Source organism: Acromyrmex echinatior, chromosome 8 (assembly GCF_024713525.1).
Source record: "Acromyrmex echinatior isolate Ae372 chromosome 8, ASM2471352v2, whole genome shotgun sequence".
NCBI lineage: Eukaryota > Metazoa > Arthropoda > Insecta > Hymenoptera > Formicidae > Acromyrmex > Acromyrmex echinatior.
Genome location: NC_141859.1, coordinates 14,372,549 through 14,389,706, shown reverse-complemented (window position 1 = coordinate 14,389,706; position 17,158 = coordinate 14,372,549). Strand labels below are relative to the sequence as shown.

Below are 17,158 nucleotides of genomic sequence, written 5' to 3'. Positions count from 1 at the left end.
CTTCACTGCGCCCCGCGTCCGAGACGCGGGGCCGTCGCTGATGATGGTGGCGGCGGAGGTGGAGGGTTCACTGACCCCGACACTCCCGCACACCACCCCACCGTCCTCCTCTTCACTCTTCTTATCTATGGGGGAAGGAGGTCGCCGTCGTTCTCGCCCCGTGGGGCGGTCCCGGCGGCGGGTACGCGCGAGGGGTGACCCGGGGCGCGAGCGATCCGGCTGGAGCCGGCGCCCGCGTTGACCCCCAACGCCACCACCCCTCGCATCTCCTTCGCCCCCGTCAGCCCCGTCACCCGGAGGCGGCGGGGGCGGGAGAAGGCCCCGACCTCCCGGTGCCCTCTCCCTCTGCCTCTCAGCCTCCTCCTTCTGCGACATCACTCGATCGCAGAAGGAAGAGAAGGCCCTCCAAGCACTCTCCCTGCCGACTATCTCCTTCACGACAGCCGGCAGGGAGAGATCCTCCCCTATCTCACGGACCAGGACACCGCGCTCGCCCGCCCAAGCCGGGCAGGTCTCCAGCGTATGCTGCGCGGTGTCCCGGTCCCCGTCGCAGTCATCATATTTATACTAATAATATGGACTCGAGGAAATTACGGAATAATAGGATACTGGCTGCGCAGCAACAAATTTAACTACACTATCATTATTAAACATCGAAGAGTGTGATATTCCCCCGCAGAATGTAAACTGTAGCAAAATCTATATACAAGTATTTCAACTCAATGACTTTAAATTTGTGAAAGTAGTACTAGTAGTAGTAGTAGTAGTAGTAGTAGTAGTAGTAGTAGTAGTAGTAGTAGTTACAATGTAAAATCGAAATAGATCGTATAGTTAAAAGATGTGGAATGTTTTCATATACGATGGACGTCTATAATGGATAATTCTCATACATAGCCGATGTATCTCGAGATGCATGTCGACGCATGCATACCTACGGAAGCTTCGAAATAGCCGGTATTCACATAACAGGTCTGCTATCTAATCAGACCGCATCACGTCCAATAATTTTAGCCGGGCATGTTGACAATGACGGCGTATGCACCGGCAGCGCTTATTCCGATCCTTATGGAAATTGGGGAAATGTCATTGTACTAGGCAGCCTCAAAATTACTTTGCAAGATTACATCGCTGACGTTCGGATAAATACAAATCATGTACACCTCAGATCAGGAGTAACCTGTGAATTGAGTTCCACTCATTGCACTACATAGAGGGAGGGGATACCTTTATGGCGTACTATATAATGGATACGCTAATAAAATATTTGGTGCTACCAATGAGCGATCTCAAACCAATGAGCGATCTATTCAATAACCACGACCAATATGATTCTCTCTTTGACTAGCACTGGCACATATACTACTTGTGGACATACGCTTATCAGGACCGAACATCCGAAATTAATAGTTTTCGAAACTACGTTTGGTGCCGAAGTTTTTAAAAGCTCTGGCTTTATAGCAGTAAACATGGATATCTTCACATATGTTAATTCAAAATTCGTATACGTAGAAAGACACGTTCGCACTCAAATTAATCAACTATACAGGAACATATTATTGCAACAATGTCAACTCGAATATCGAATGATGCAGAATGCGTTATCCATAGCCGCCAGATCGCCTGATATTTTCGCGTATCATTTTATGAAAGGACCTGGATATATGGCACTTTTGGCGGGAGAAGTTATTCACATGGTGAAATGTGTATCAGTCGAAGTAAAATTAGCTCGAACCACAGAATGTTACGAGCAGCTTCCAGTAATACGAGGAAATGAGACATATTTTCTGACCCCGCAAACGCATGTATTAATACGTCACAGAACTCAAATTACCTGTAATTCTTTTGCACCTACCATGTACCTTTTGGGAGATTCATGGTATAAAATTATGCCTAAACCAGTGGAGACACTACCACCATTATGAAGCCTTCAACTAAACCATCATGGAAATATACCAGTCCAGGAGCACTAGCGACCAGTGGAATATATTCACAAAGCGATTTGGAAGAATTCAAAGATCACATAATGTTCCGCAGAGCGACCCGCAATTCTCAATACTATGGCAAGAGGTATATTAGGGCGTTCAACCGTAATAAATGGAGGGTCACTCTCTAATCTTATAGACGAAGCATCAATAGAAAGAATCGTTATCTCCACTTGGCAAAAATTTTGGAATAAATTTTTAATCTTTGGCAATATCAGCGCTGGATTAATCGGAGTACCTAATTGCTAGACTTATCAAACTGCTGTTAGACACATTCGTACATGGATACGCTCTATACACTGTATACGTTTGGTCGGTGTACCTACTGGGAGCCATATGGGACTCACTTACTCAACTCCTATTACATCTAGGAAGGGATAAACCTAAAGATATAAATCCTAGGTCTTCCAGACCTCGAATTACAAGAGCATAACGAAACTGAGCTTAAGCTGGAACCTATTTATCCTCTCCTTCCCTCGAAGGAAGAATCCAACTATACTCTTACCTTCTAACCGAAGGGCTAAGTAATTAAAGGAAAAATCCGGCACTATTTTGCAATTTTCCTTTCCTCTCTCTCTCTCTAAAAAAAAACATATACATGAATAAATACAATAGCATGCGGTGCCATGCAGGCATTTTAAGTATCACGATAACTTTTTTATAGACGATATGGAAATCGAATGCATTAACACCAAACTATTAGCACGGAGCTCGATGGCAATAAAAATTGTAAAAGTGGACTCACCTACGATATTCTGGGTTCAATTAAAAACCGGGAGCGAAGATTTCCAGGACTTGCTCGAGGAATTAACCCAAAGGATGACACGAAGGGAGCACATGCTACTTCGTCGTCCCGATCGTTGTCGGAGAACTCGTGGCCATTCGCGAAAACCGAGGATGGCAACGCGGAATTATAACAGATGTCAACGGAGACGGAACGGTCGCGATCTCTTTACGAGACTGGGGCCGTAACGTGGAACGCCGATTGTTCGAGGTCTACATTCTGGAAGACAGGTTCTGTCAACTAGAATGGCAAGGGATGTGGATTGGCTCACACCGCTCCCTTCTCCGGCTCGTCTTGGCCAAGGAGGGCAAGGGACCTGACCAGATTCCTCATAAATCAACAGAAGGGACGGATGTCCATTTTGGGGACCATAAAAAATGAAGCTGCATTAATTAAGTTAGAAATTCGTAGCGGAGGTGATGCTCGCGAGTATCATCAAATTGACATGAAAGAAACTTTGATTACGTTAGGTTACGCCCAACATAGTGATAAGTTGAGAGCGGGCACGTACCCTTCTATATAATGATAAGCATAAGAATATATATATATATATATATATATATATTTACACACAGAAAAAATAAAAAAAAAATATATATATATAACTAGAAAAATAAACAGTAATATAATATTAATAATAAAAAATTTTTTTCTAAAACCAGTTATAAAGATTCTATATACAAAAATATATACAAAAATATATGCACATATATACATATATATATATATATATATATATAATAAATATAATAAGAGAACCTCAGAGATAGTGTAATAATAATAATAATAATAACAATAATAATAACAATAACAATAATACTTTTTTTTCTTTCTAGAATCACTATACTAAGAAAAACTAACAAGAAATTTATATAGCTGATTCTTGCTGGAGAAAGATTAATTAAGAACAACATCTTTCCTTTATTCTTAGGCAAATTGTCCTGCTTTCCTTCTCCCTCTTAAAAGAATTTTCCTCATATGCAAAGCCACCTGATCGTCAATTACAGCCTATAATTCGCCAGTGCACTATCACCATCTCCGGATCACTAGATCGTATAAAGATCTTTGTACTCCAATTAAATGAAAAATTTAGTTGATAGTTTCGGTATTTGACCGAAACCCCAGTGCACGTCACTGAAGGAACACAGAGTCTGCCAAAGTATCCCGATAAAAACCTGCGACCGTTGTCACGCAGAAATTCCAAAGGAATGCTACATGGCCCTTGTCTCGCCCATAGAAAGTCTGTGGACGAATGCAAAGCTGTTCGACCTGCGGTAAAACGACAATAAATGTCAAGCCGCGGAGGAATAAGTGTCGAAGCCGCATCAAAAGATTTCGGCACACTGATACGATCTCACACTTTAGACTGGACAGATGGGAAGTATCTTCGACCATTGCACAGGTCAATGCAATAAAAATTTTTTTTTCTTTTTTTTGGAGATCAGCGACTTTCATTCTTCCAAATATTCCAACATACATTTGTCAATACTAAAGGAAAAGGAAAAAGAAAAGATAATATATATATATATTTAACATTAAAAAAAAATACACATATACATATAGAGTTGTACAAATTCTCCAGCAAAGATTGGCAGATCTTAGCATTAACTAAAATTATATCACAGGAGTATCTTTCAATGAACACTTAAGTACCTTAGTTAGGTATATACGCATTATGGCATAACAGGGAACACGAAAGAATTCCAAAAGAACCTTTCTTTCCTGCTTCTTGATAGCATGAGCTATAAACTTACAGATATTAAAATGTTCAAGCATACCAAGATATCGACATTTATTTGTAAAACGGAAGGACGAAAGAATTGAAGAGGCGAATTTTTGAAACATCCTATTCTTTCCTGCTTCTCTAATAAACTAAGGGACACACATGTAAGGAATAACACTTAAGTGTGAGTCCGACCATATGTTCAAACCCGTCAAATTGTCGAAAGAAAAGAACCGACACCTTTTTTGGATTTGCAAATATTGCGTTCTCACACCCCAACGTTTGTCTAAGGCTGGGGGTGTTACGTCCTACAGACGCCACGATTTATTTTTCTCTTCGCCGCGACTATGGTTGGCGTCTACGAGACCCGAACGGGGCCTTCTGACGGCCTGATAAAATTGAAAAAGAACCGGACAGGCGCCACAAAAACTCGTAAACGTCAATCAACCTAGAAAGAATAATAACCTTAATGTAGGCTCGAAAAGAGACAAGATTGCTAAGACATAAATGTATCGAAGTCACACAATAGTAAAAATCTAGGCTTTATCATCCGAGACTGATTAACAATTTTATCTTCTTAAAAAAAAAATAGGCGCCATATCGCACTTAAAAAGAAAAAAAAAACATAAACGCATAGAATAACTTCCAACAGGAAATTATCTGAAACCAGACTCTGAACTGACAATGATAGCATGGTAACCATCTGCTTATCTAATCACATTTTCCGCGAGAGTAATAGAATTCGTCATCCGTCTCGGAGCAATCTTGGCTTTTTAAAAAAGAAAAAAACTATAAATCACTTTCTCTTTTTCTCAAAACTACTCTATGTACTTTAGATCAACTACGATAAAGCGTTATAAAAAATCGTAAATCTCGGGTGACATTTACAACTAACTTTAGCATCCTAGACAAAGGCTCAACACCCTCTTTTCGGGGTATAAATAGAGGTCCCGCGGAAGAACAGAGTCAGTACAGAATTTTAAACCATTAGGTCCACGTCAGTGGAGTTCGCGCTCAGTTACTCATTGTCTCGGGCAGTTCGAAAATTACTATAACCCGCGCCAACCAGGAATCGCCAGTTGAGATTCTGTCCAAATGTAAACTTATCGTAACCTAAGTTAACCATACCCCACGGCAACTCCCCACGTTGGACGCCGGATCTCGTTGGGCTCTCACATAGGCTCTCTACTCGATATCTTGGGGCAGCTAAATAGTAAGTTGTAATTATTTATAGTTCACCCCGTGTTTCCCCGCATGGAAAAACTCAATTATTGAGCATACACACACACACACACACACACACATACACATATACGCATTCACAATGTATGTAAAAGACAAGCTAATGTACAAAACCTTTTTATTTTGTTAATAAATGTAACGTAAGGTATTCTTCTGTTTTTATTAAAAATCACCCCTCGTATTCACTTCCCTCGAATACTTGAGATCGCACGAGGGCCAGTTCCGGGTCAAAGGGATTAAGTTCCTTGACCGAAAAGATAGGACCGACGTTCGCACTGTCCAGTGGAACAGGTGTCATAGCGTCCCTTCAGACATTGGCCCACATTCCGGGACTTAAAAGGTGCGTACGACTCACAGGTGTTCGCCTCCGTGCGTATACCTGTGAGATTGAGTCTGACCGTCCTTCTATATCCTCTCCATTCTCTCTCATTATCTCCTTGACCAAATTATCAAGGGTTTGGATGTAACACTATTTTATTATTTGAACATGCGTTCTCTCGTCTAGAAAATATTTACTTAAATTTTACGATCGACAATAAAAAAAAACTACGCTTTGTGATTCCTCATTTATTTATTTTATCAATTTCTTGTTGTTGACGAGAAAACGCCCTTCAACTTGTTTTTACACGTTTGGAAATATGAGTCTTTATTTACACTGGATTCACATTTAGATTTTGTACTTACTGAATCGATCGTGTATAAATACAATTTTTTTCGCATGGTTTGTAACCTTTGTGGGAAATTTTATTGCCGTGGTCTGGCGAGGATCTATGTTTTTCTTATGTTTCCAATATCGTTGGGAAAATTTTCTAATGCGTTTCTTGAATATTGTCACATTCGCCGATTAGTGACCGTTAAAACTCTCGAGTTCTATGTTTACTTTGTATTAACGACTGTTTTGTCGAAATTTTCACGAAACGAAGAAATCTTGGAGTCCACTGGACGTAACGAAATATATATATATAGGTCATAAGTGCTCGACATCACAGTTGGTGTTTTTTATTAACGAGTGGAACATCATACGCGTCGCGGTCAGATATCCCCGAACGTTAGTTCAATGAATCTCTACTATATTAGGACTCGATACTGATGGATATCTGCGTTAATCATTCCTCTTTTTTCTCAGTATGACATTCAATTACAATTTAAACTATTATTTATAATTAGCTTCTGTGCTACTAACAGTCTTAAGTATACTACTTATAGATGCCAAACTCGTATTGTGGGCGATGAACCACCGTTGCAGGTAGCATGAATGAAAACTGATGTGGGTGAGAAGGAGACAGCAAGTGCCAGATCTCTGTGTGAAAACGCGCACACAACCGAAGCCTATGGTGCTCTTGACGGAAGGTCGGTAGTTCACGTCTTGTGTGTGCGGGACAATGCGGACGCCATTTGATAAAAAAAAAAGTAAAAAAATTATTTTCGATAAAATGCACAATATCCTATGGAGATATGATTTTATCACTTTCCCTCTGGATTGTGCGCAATTCGACAGCTTAATTTTTTCAGAAAAATTAACTTGTTCTACGGCTTTGAAAATTCGTTTCGCTAAACATCACTCGGTCACTATACAACTACGTATACTGTACCTTCCGCACTCGTATACTCCATCACCAACACGGTTAAATATACGAACGGTCACCAAGGCCCGCGTACGTTCTCCATCGTTTTCCCAAATACCGCATTATTCATCAATTTGTAAAGATTCTTCTCAAATTCGTTATTCGCGAGTATTCTAAATCTCGTATTAATCTAAGTTCGATATATCCGCGAAGCCATGGGGATTGTGTGAATTGTAATATTCGATGAATTTTTTTTACGTATAGTCCATGCTGAATACATTGTTGTAATTGCGACAGTATGACATAGCGCTCCTTATTGTAAAGAGTGGCCAGTAGTTTATCATTCCATTTTCCGGGAGGCCGTTCGCGAGTGAGGCAGAATGGAAGGTCTGCATTAGCGTCATGAACGCTTTGCGGATACGCAAGGTCGACTTCTAAAATATAACCAACAATGAAGTCTGACGACACAGACATTACGTCAAAGCGCTCGATGTCGTCGACCCATTGAAATTCTCCGTACGGTAAAGATTCGGACATCGCCCAATCGTACAAATTATTCACATCGAAGTACATGAGGTACGTCGAGAGTTCCGAAGGATCGTACGAAGATGCATTATACTTGTTATTAGCTTGCGCGTATCTATGTGAACATTGATTTAAACTACCGCATATACCACGTTCCACAAACACCATGTAGATGTCGGTGAGTAATTCGAATCAAATACCAGTGTATTTCAACATAGCGTTCCATGTATATCCCGGTAAAGTGTAATAATACATCGGATCCAATCCGTAACTCTCAATACACGTATCACGAAAATTTTCGAAAACATCTGCTAATAAAAGCACATCTGTCTTGAGATACAAATCACTGTAATCGCTGAGAGTCTCTATGCAAAAACGTTGCCAAACGTTTGTCGCGTGTTGATAATCATCATTGGAAGCGATCTCGTCAGTCAACGAACTATAAAACAACTCACGCGATGGTAAACTAGTCTCGTCTAGCTTATCAACGCTGTCGATATACTCGTACAGAAACACTCCTTTCCGCGTAAGCAAATTGAAATCCTCAGCGTCAAGATTGGAAAATTCCGATCGTATGATTTTCAATTTACTTTTGTCGAGATATGATACCAGTTTTTCAAGACTATTATTGAGAAGACTAGTATTGAGAAATTTGAACGAATCCACAAAACGGACTTTTACACAGTCCATTCCCCGCTTAAAGTTTACTATATCCTTGACATATTTCGTCAAGGAAACGATATATCATTTCTTTCGTTATAGGTAACACGTCAACTCTACCCACAAAACTATTAGCAATATCTTTTTTGATAAAATGTGCATCGTAACCTGCCAAGTTATGAAAGAATACAGAAATAACGTATGTATCTTGATAATGTAAATTACAACGTGAATATGCAGGACCTCTATAACGTCCGGTTAAATGACAGTGATCGCGTACGCGCAAATCTCTTTCCTCAAATAGTCTTTCACAGATATGACAATGAGTCGCGTTTCGAAATTTTTCCCACTCGACGTTCGGTAAATTCCGCCATAGTCACATTCTTGTCGAATATTGTTTTCGCACGATGCGCCAAATCGTATAATTCCTTGACAAACTACGACACACAATCCTCACGATAAAATTTATACAGGGTGCGTCACCAAAATCCCGACAAATCGAACAATTCCTTGTCGTGGCAGCCTCAGAGAGCCTCTTTAATGTGTACGATTTGTATCGAAGGTCCTCCTCGGCAATTCGACGCATTGTTGGCTCGCTTACACCAACAATCGATGCTAATTTTCGCAACGATTGCCTTGGGTCATCCGAAATCAGCGTTTGAGCCCTTTCAACGACTGCAGGGATCCTCGCGGTGCGTTCTTTCGAGTGACTCTTCCTCGCTGGCATACTGGAACCTTCGTTGGACTGTTCTAAAGCCGTATATTTTGCCACAACGTCATAAACAGTGGATCTCGGGTATCCAAAGAACCGAATTATTTCCGTTGCTGAGCGCCCGGCGCGAAGGTCTTCGATGATCACGGCTCTTCGATTATATCGATCCGCACTTGGTTTCAACATCGCGGCCATTTTGAGAATATGACTGTTTACTAGAAGCATCAGGCTTTCTTGGACGCCAATAACAATCTCTGACGGAAGCACAGTATAGCGGAAAATTTGAATTGAAATTTGTCCGGATTTTGGTGACGCACCCTGTATATCGACATAGTTTCATTGTATATGCAACGTATGTAATACGCTGAAAACCTTGTGATGCTGATAGGTGAATCTCGAAATGTCTTCGTCGTTGGTCTTCTTCTCCAGTATACAAAATCGGCATAAACCACAAAGAGAAGTCACTTCTTCTTATTATGACTGCGAAACGATAACCACTTCGTTCTCGTTCGGAAGAATAACAGCACAATCGTTCGTCGTAGTACAGTCAACGATGTGAAGCGATAACTTCTCGCTCGTATAAAAGTAATGTAGACATCTGTAAAGTAACAAGTCGTACGCGTTACACAACTTTTTTATTACTCTATAATATATATACAAAAAACAGTATACCTACCTATCACACAAATACTTCTTCTTTGTATTCTTGCTCAATTGCGAACCTATCAATCGTGACAGACTTTTAATCCATATGAAATGACCGATGACGTTTTCGTCGTCGCGTCTTAACTCTTGCAGGTACAACAGATTTACATGTTTCTTTTTCTTCTCTTTGGTAAGACGAAGAGGAACGATTATATTACCATCGTCTTTTTTCCCACCCCTCTCTCGCTCGATAAATATGTTGATAGATATATCGTTCAAAAGTTCAAATTTCGTAATTTGTTTTAAAGTAACGGGAAACTCGATACCCTAAAGATTCAACACAGTGGTATAATCCGGATATGATGATTTCCTATTCACATGACTTTTAACTGGATACAGAGCGGCGACCACCGACCAAGCGAAACATGCATTATCCATCGAACGCACATTGATTACCGCTTTGTTCAACATAATTTCTCGCGGCAGCTCCACCCAACATCCCGCATGCAAAGGATTATATTTGTTAACATTTACAATCAGATTCAATATACGTGATAGCGCCCATCCACTGTCACGTTCCTGAAATTCCTCCAGTGCTGCTAAAGTATCATCTGTCATGTGTTTGTCGTATCACTCTCGCAGATCGGATGTATCAAAAAGCTCGTAATTTTTCGTAGTAATACTCTTAGCAGATCTCTTAGCATCCGCGATGAACTCACCATTGAATATTGTATTCACTTTCAAACAAATATGTCTCTGAAGATTATCGCGTATCAAGAACGATATCTCTCGCGTCATCGAGAAACTGTCAAGGTTCGATGTAATTCAAATTCAACACCAATCAACACGCGATCGTTAAAAGCTGTTTCGATCTCCAACTACGAAAATCCCCTCTTTTGCGATTCGACATAGCCAGAGCCCACATGTTCAAAACGTTATCGTAAAACATTTCTCAAACCTTCCACTCGTGCTAGTTGAGCGATCGATGCATTTACAACTCCGGTAGATGTTCGTCGACGTTTACTGTTTCGACACGTCTCCCGCAAGAAATCGAGACACTCGTCGCATTTTTGCTCCCACACTCGATACATGTCCGCCGTATCGATGCTCGTCGCACGATGAAAAAGATCCTCCATCTCCTCATCCATCTCTCTCTATATATTAAAAAAATCACTACCCTCGCTTACACGTACGTGAACCAAAGCGTTTCACCACAACTATCTATAAGTATGTCGAATTTAATTTTTTTATACATTTTTTCCTTCCAATATCATCGATTTTTCGCATACCTTTCATAGCTGCGTTCTCATATCTTCTCACGCGATCGTCAACAAAAACTACCGCGCTTTTCATCCATAAAATCTCTCGCGAACAGTGATTTCCAATCTCTCTCCGTAAATGTATAATAATATGTAGCTAAACACCTCTTCTCCTTTATACAGGATGTAACCAACGTAGGACTCGATACCATACGCTCGTAACAATACACATCGCTATCTGTATCTGAAAACACGCTTGACGGATCGCTGTCCGTACTCTCGTTCGGACTGTTATCGCTATCATTATCGCTTGACATATTAAGCATTCAAAAATCACTATGAGAAGAACCTTACCCCGTATACATTTATATATCGTTCCATTGTCGGAAAATTAAAAAACCACAACTCCATCTTATCTTTTACAAAGAATACGCATATTAAAACATGACGCATCCTATCACATTCAAAGGATGTTGTATTTTCACACACACACACATATATGCACACAGGATATGTGTAACGGAAAGAAATCCATTATTCAAATTTTTCTTTTAATTTTAGTAAAATGCATACTATAATAAGCACACATATATATAAAGAAACACGTATTATTTGCTTTGAAATCGCGTTCACTGATTAAATAGTTTTCTGTAACGCGCAACATTTACTGTGTCTTCCACACCGAAACGTATTGGTAGCGTTTAAATTTTCAAGCGATTTAATGTCATTGTAATGCACATCGATCGTTTCGACTATAATGTCGTCATTGTTCAGAATGTCCACTAACCACCCCGTTTTTCGAGTCTCTTCACATAAATGATTGCCTCACTTTCTGCACTGACAACTTCAGTGATCAGACGCTACGCCATACGATATGATACCATCACGTCGTTCCACCGCAATCCGTGATGATGTGTCATCAACCATGAGGTTGATGCGTGCGACTGATCAGCTTTCGTCAGGAAACGCCATGACATCGGGCACGTAAAGAGTAATGTGTCAACTCGCTCCCATTCTTCAAAACTGCTATTTCCTTCACAACGAATCGCTCACCCACGATAAATCCTTAACAAAAAAACATACAAATAATATATATTTGTAAAAATAAACAAGAGATAAGAACTAACCTTGCAAATCAACGAATGTTGACACCATAACGTTGAACGTCGAGATATGTCACCACAAGCGATTAAACCAAACCAATGAGATAATCGTGCGGTTCGTCTCTCTTTTATGTCCTGCGGAGAATGTGCGTGCTTTCTCGGTGTGAAGGAACAATCGCACGTAAAAGTGAGATAGCTATATAATATGTGATAAAATAGGATATGCGTAAGTAGATATAATATGTGATAAAAATATAACTTTTCCTCTCTCCTATTTTTTTACTAAACGTTTTTCCTTTCCTTCATTAGTGATGGTACTTTCCTCACATCGTCAGCTACACAATTCAAAAGCCGATTCACCATTTGCTGCTTACGATCTCTGGGAGAAGATGTCCTCAAAAATTATATCCTCAATTTTGCATATTCCCACCATTAACGTTTTTCCTTATTTTTAATATCGTGAATATCATACATCTATCGAATCAACTGATGTCCAGTCTGTCCGGAGTTCCCACGGTACAGATGACCATTTTCCAATTTTGTAATATATTGGGATATTCCATCGATTTGCTGTTTCGAGGTTGAAGCAAAAAGCGCGTCCATACCTCCAGATGTCAATTCTGCTGACGATGTAAAAATCTCACAATCAATGTTCGGTGCATCAATAAGTGTCGTCATGTAACATCTAACAAACTCCTTCAGATCGTGCAACCATTCGGAGAAATTATTTCTCGTATTTCTCGTATTTCTCTCATGAAATCTTCCATAAACAAATGACGTAACACTTTGCTCTCGGAGATAGAGAAGAAATGATTCATATAGAAACTCTTCCATAGAATATATAGAATTCAGCAAACCTCTCGTTTTCAACGCGTCCAAAAATGACATTAATACATCTTTCATTGTTTTTGTCTCCCTCATATCGTATTCGGGTCTATTTTTCGCTGATTTACATATAGGTCTGTATGCATCCAATCATCATTCAAATTTTTGATAAACGTATTCGTAATCCACGTCTGATGTATTAAATCGATTATAGAACCCATAAATGTTTCATCGAACACGTCTTCCTCTTCCTCATCTAATAGTTGTTCAAACGATTTCTCAGTGGACTTCGTCGGTAGCTTTTTGACCTTTTTTGAGACTCCATCATAGTACACAAATAATACGTTCGAAATCACCAAAAAGTATGTATGACGAAAAAAGCTTCGTCTATACGCATTTATATACTATTGTCCATCGGACATGTTAACGGATGTAGTTTCTATCGAGGACACAAAACTGCATAAAAATAGACACCCTTGTGAAAATTGAAACAATGTCATGCGAGAGAGAACGCATCTGAAAGAGGATGCAATAGTGTCTTATCACATCTTTGTGGTATCTATCAAGGAGACAAAACTGCGCAAAACTGCGTAACAGAAAAAGGGACAATGGATTCTTATCGTATATTTAAGGATGTGGTATCTAACAACAAAAAATAACTGCAGAAAAGAAAATTGAGGTAAGATTATTATTCTATCTTTTTTTATTAAACTAACAATTAAAAACACGATAGTAAAAGTGTGTGTGGGGAATGGTGGTACAATCGAACGCAATGAGATGTCATCGCGACATAAGTGTGAGTGAGAGCGGAGATCGAATCTTCTGATACGTCGGTGCGAGTGAGAAACAAAATCTCCTACGCATCCATCGTGAGAGATTGAATCCTCCGCGAGTGAACGTGGGCGTTGGTGCGAGCGAGAGCGACAGCGCACGCGGAAAGAAAAACGCGCGAACTCCCTCAGTTACTCATCTGCTCTCAAGCTCGCTGGATCGTCGTCGTGTCGCATCACGTCACGAGCTCACAACACATGCGCCGTGGGGACGGAGGCCGGGGAGGAAAACTACGAGAGGTGCTGGGAGGACAAAGCAGCTCGCTCATTGGCTGCTCTCCTACACCACAATACCCCTCTCGTCCAGTTTTCCCCCCGGCCCCTCACCCGCGGATTCCCCCATGGCTTCATATATACATAGATCTACTACTCAAGGACAATTCTATAAGCATTGGACTGCTAACCGTCAGCGTTTGCATGCTGAACGATGCTATGCTCGTACGTCTCGATTCTTTGTCCGTACGCATTACAATGACCAAAACGACGCTACGATATATGTTTGACGGATGTATCGATGTAACGTTCAAACGATTAATCCGATTCTTCGATACGATTGATGTCAAGTATATGCGATTCTCCAACATCACATTCGAAGACACAATACGCGATAGTGACATTTTTAACAAACATCAGGTCGTCGATTGCGAACTATTGGCTTTAATACAAAAAAGTATTTAATACAAAAAAGAAACGATGTAATAATATGTGAATAAAAAATTTTTTTCGTTCACATCACTATATAGTATTTTCTTTATTTCCCGTCCATCCATCCATTCATCCTATCTCGACGCGCTATCGTACTCCGTTTAGATAAACAACCAACCCGTTTTTTTTGTATGACGCATGTAGGTACGTATGTATGAACGTATGTATGTATATATGTATGTACCTTTCCGCGTAAGAAAAAAGAAATTACAGGTATGAAAATAATCGTGCAGCGTGAACTTTCAGCAATTCGATGGGCTGCAAATAATCGCGGCTATACTATAGAGAGTGCGGCAACGATATAAACGATAACTTTTCTCGTGAGGGCACTTATGATCTAAATTGTTTTGTATACAAATGCCGTCTATAGATAAATCCTAGTGAGTGGTTTTTTTCAACGTGAGTGATTTTTTTCCCCCAACGTGCAAAAATATTTTACCATTAAATGGTAGAATGTTTTTGCACATTTTCTGTGATTAAATGAAGTGATAATTTTTTTTTACTGTGCAGCTATTGTATAACATGGGTGATAAAGAACTGCAAAGAGTTGAGAAGGCTGCCTCCTTTTCCATCTCTTCTTCTTTCTCGGTTCAACATAGTGATATTATTATATAATTGTTCGATAGCGAGACAAAGCGAGAGCGATAGAACGAAAATTTGAGTAAGAAGGCGTTTTTAGCTAAAATTCGATTTACGCGAATCTTCGATCACAAGTCGAACGCGGCGGTTTTCATGCGGCGGAGGGTCTCATTGGAGGAGGGTCTTATTGTGGAGCGTTAACTTGACCGAAAAAAGGCGAAGGAGAAGGATCACAGCTCGATTCGGCCTTTTATCCCTTTTGTGAAACAAAGACTTCCTTTTTCAATCGCCTATGAGATTCTCGAAAAATTATAAAAATTGAGATGATCCCATGATTCGGGCAGCGATTGGCAATTTTTGATTGCGATGGCCAAGCGGTACGCTATTGCCATGCGCGCCAAATCAGGAATCCTGATTGGGGTGTTAGCATGTTACGCGTTTCGCGTCATGCGAGCGCGCGTGCGCTGTGACCGATCTAAATTTGATTGCCGTTTTAGTGGTTGGAATTTGTGTACGTACGACATGTGGCTTTGATTATATTTTTTGATTTTATCACCGAGGTGATTGTCAAGTTTGTTTGTTGGAAACTTCTAGAAGCTTCCAATCTACATGTCGTACGTACACCGAAAACTGATTTTTAGGATGCATCTCGAACAATAATTGATCTCACTCAATTACAATCAAATAGAATTGTTCTATCGCCTCATCGAGATTGCCGATGAGGTGGATGATCTCACTCATGTGCGCATTAACAGAATTGCGTTCAACCGCCTCATCGAGATTGTCGATGAGGCGGTGAAGGAAGAGGAAGTGGAAGAAGAAGAAGAAGAAGAAGAAGTTGAAGAGGAGAGCATCTCCACTGGAGTTCTGAAGGAGAACGTCTCCGCTGGAATCTTCAAAGATCCCTCTCCTTCTCCCCCTCTAGAATATCCTGAGGATATATCCGAATTATTCAATCAAATAGATGAACTAAATTTGGGTATCTACCTCCTTAGCGTCCTGACAATCGGGCAGGAGGAGGAGAAGGAGGGAAGGGAGGAGAGGAGGAGGAGGGATAAGAATTCAGCGGAGGATGAGGAGGAGACGGAGGAGGAGGAGGAAGAATAATTCAGCGGAGGAGGAAGAAGGAGAGGGGGAGAGTGTAGAGAAGGTAAGAATATTTTATTATTATATATATATTTTTTCTTTTTTTTCTGTAAAATATCTTGTTCGCGTTATAATACCGCGGTGCATTTTGGGGTGAGTGTGAGATTCGCGGCGGCGGTTCGAAACGCACTTTGGGATGGACCACAGGTGGCGCCTGCAGCGGAGTGTGGGATGGCGGGATGGCGGCGATGGCGGTACTCCCCAATGATACGTGACGTCACAATATGGCGGCATGTACATCATATCGGTAAACATCAATAGCGCTAGGACTTCCCGCCCCCCTCCTTTCTCCCGCGCCTACGAGTACCCCCCGCGCCCCGCGCCCCCCTTCTAGCCCCATGATCCAGAACCCGCCTTGTTTTACTACTCACATATAGAGGAGCTTTTAGATTTAGTGCCATGCAACAAGGGGGATTTATATTTTCGAAGCTGTTAATCAAAGTCTTCAAAAATTTGATATAAATTGGATATATTAGGTGTACAACTTTGCTCCCGCCATTTTCCTATAGATGGCGATAAGTGGTGATCGAAATAAATAGACGTCATACAATAAACTTGGGCATCTGTCAACATAACCCCATAGAAACATTAGTCAATTTGTGTCTGCATCATAAAGTTATTCTCGATTGAAAATGTCAGTTTACGAGCCAAATTCTCGTCACTTGCGGAAGATTTTAATTTTCTGCTTCAATATGAAGAAATCTGCGGCTGAGACTCATCGAATGCTCTCAAATACTTATGGTGAAGCCACTATTAGTGAAAGAACGTCGTGAGTGATTTCAACGCTTCACGGTGATTTTGACGTCGAAGACCGGCATAGGAGTGAAAGAGAGGTTTTCAAAGATGCAGAATTGAAGGCATTACTTAATTAAG

General features: G+C 40.5%; 1 pseudogene; it reads left to right on the top strand.

Annotated features, from left to right (window-relative positions):
* Positions 1–811: 811 nt before the first annotated feature.
* Positions 812–5,879, top strand: LOC147908853 (uncharacterized; annotated as a pseudogene).
* Positions 5,880–17,158: the final 11,279 nt, after the last annotated feature.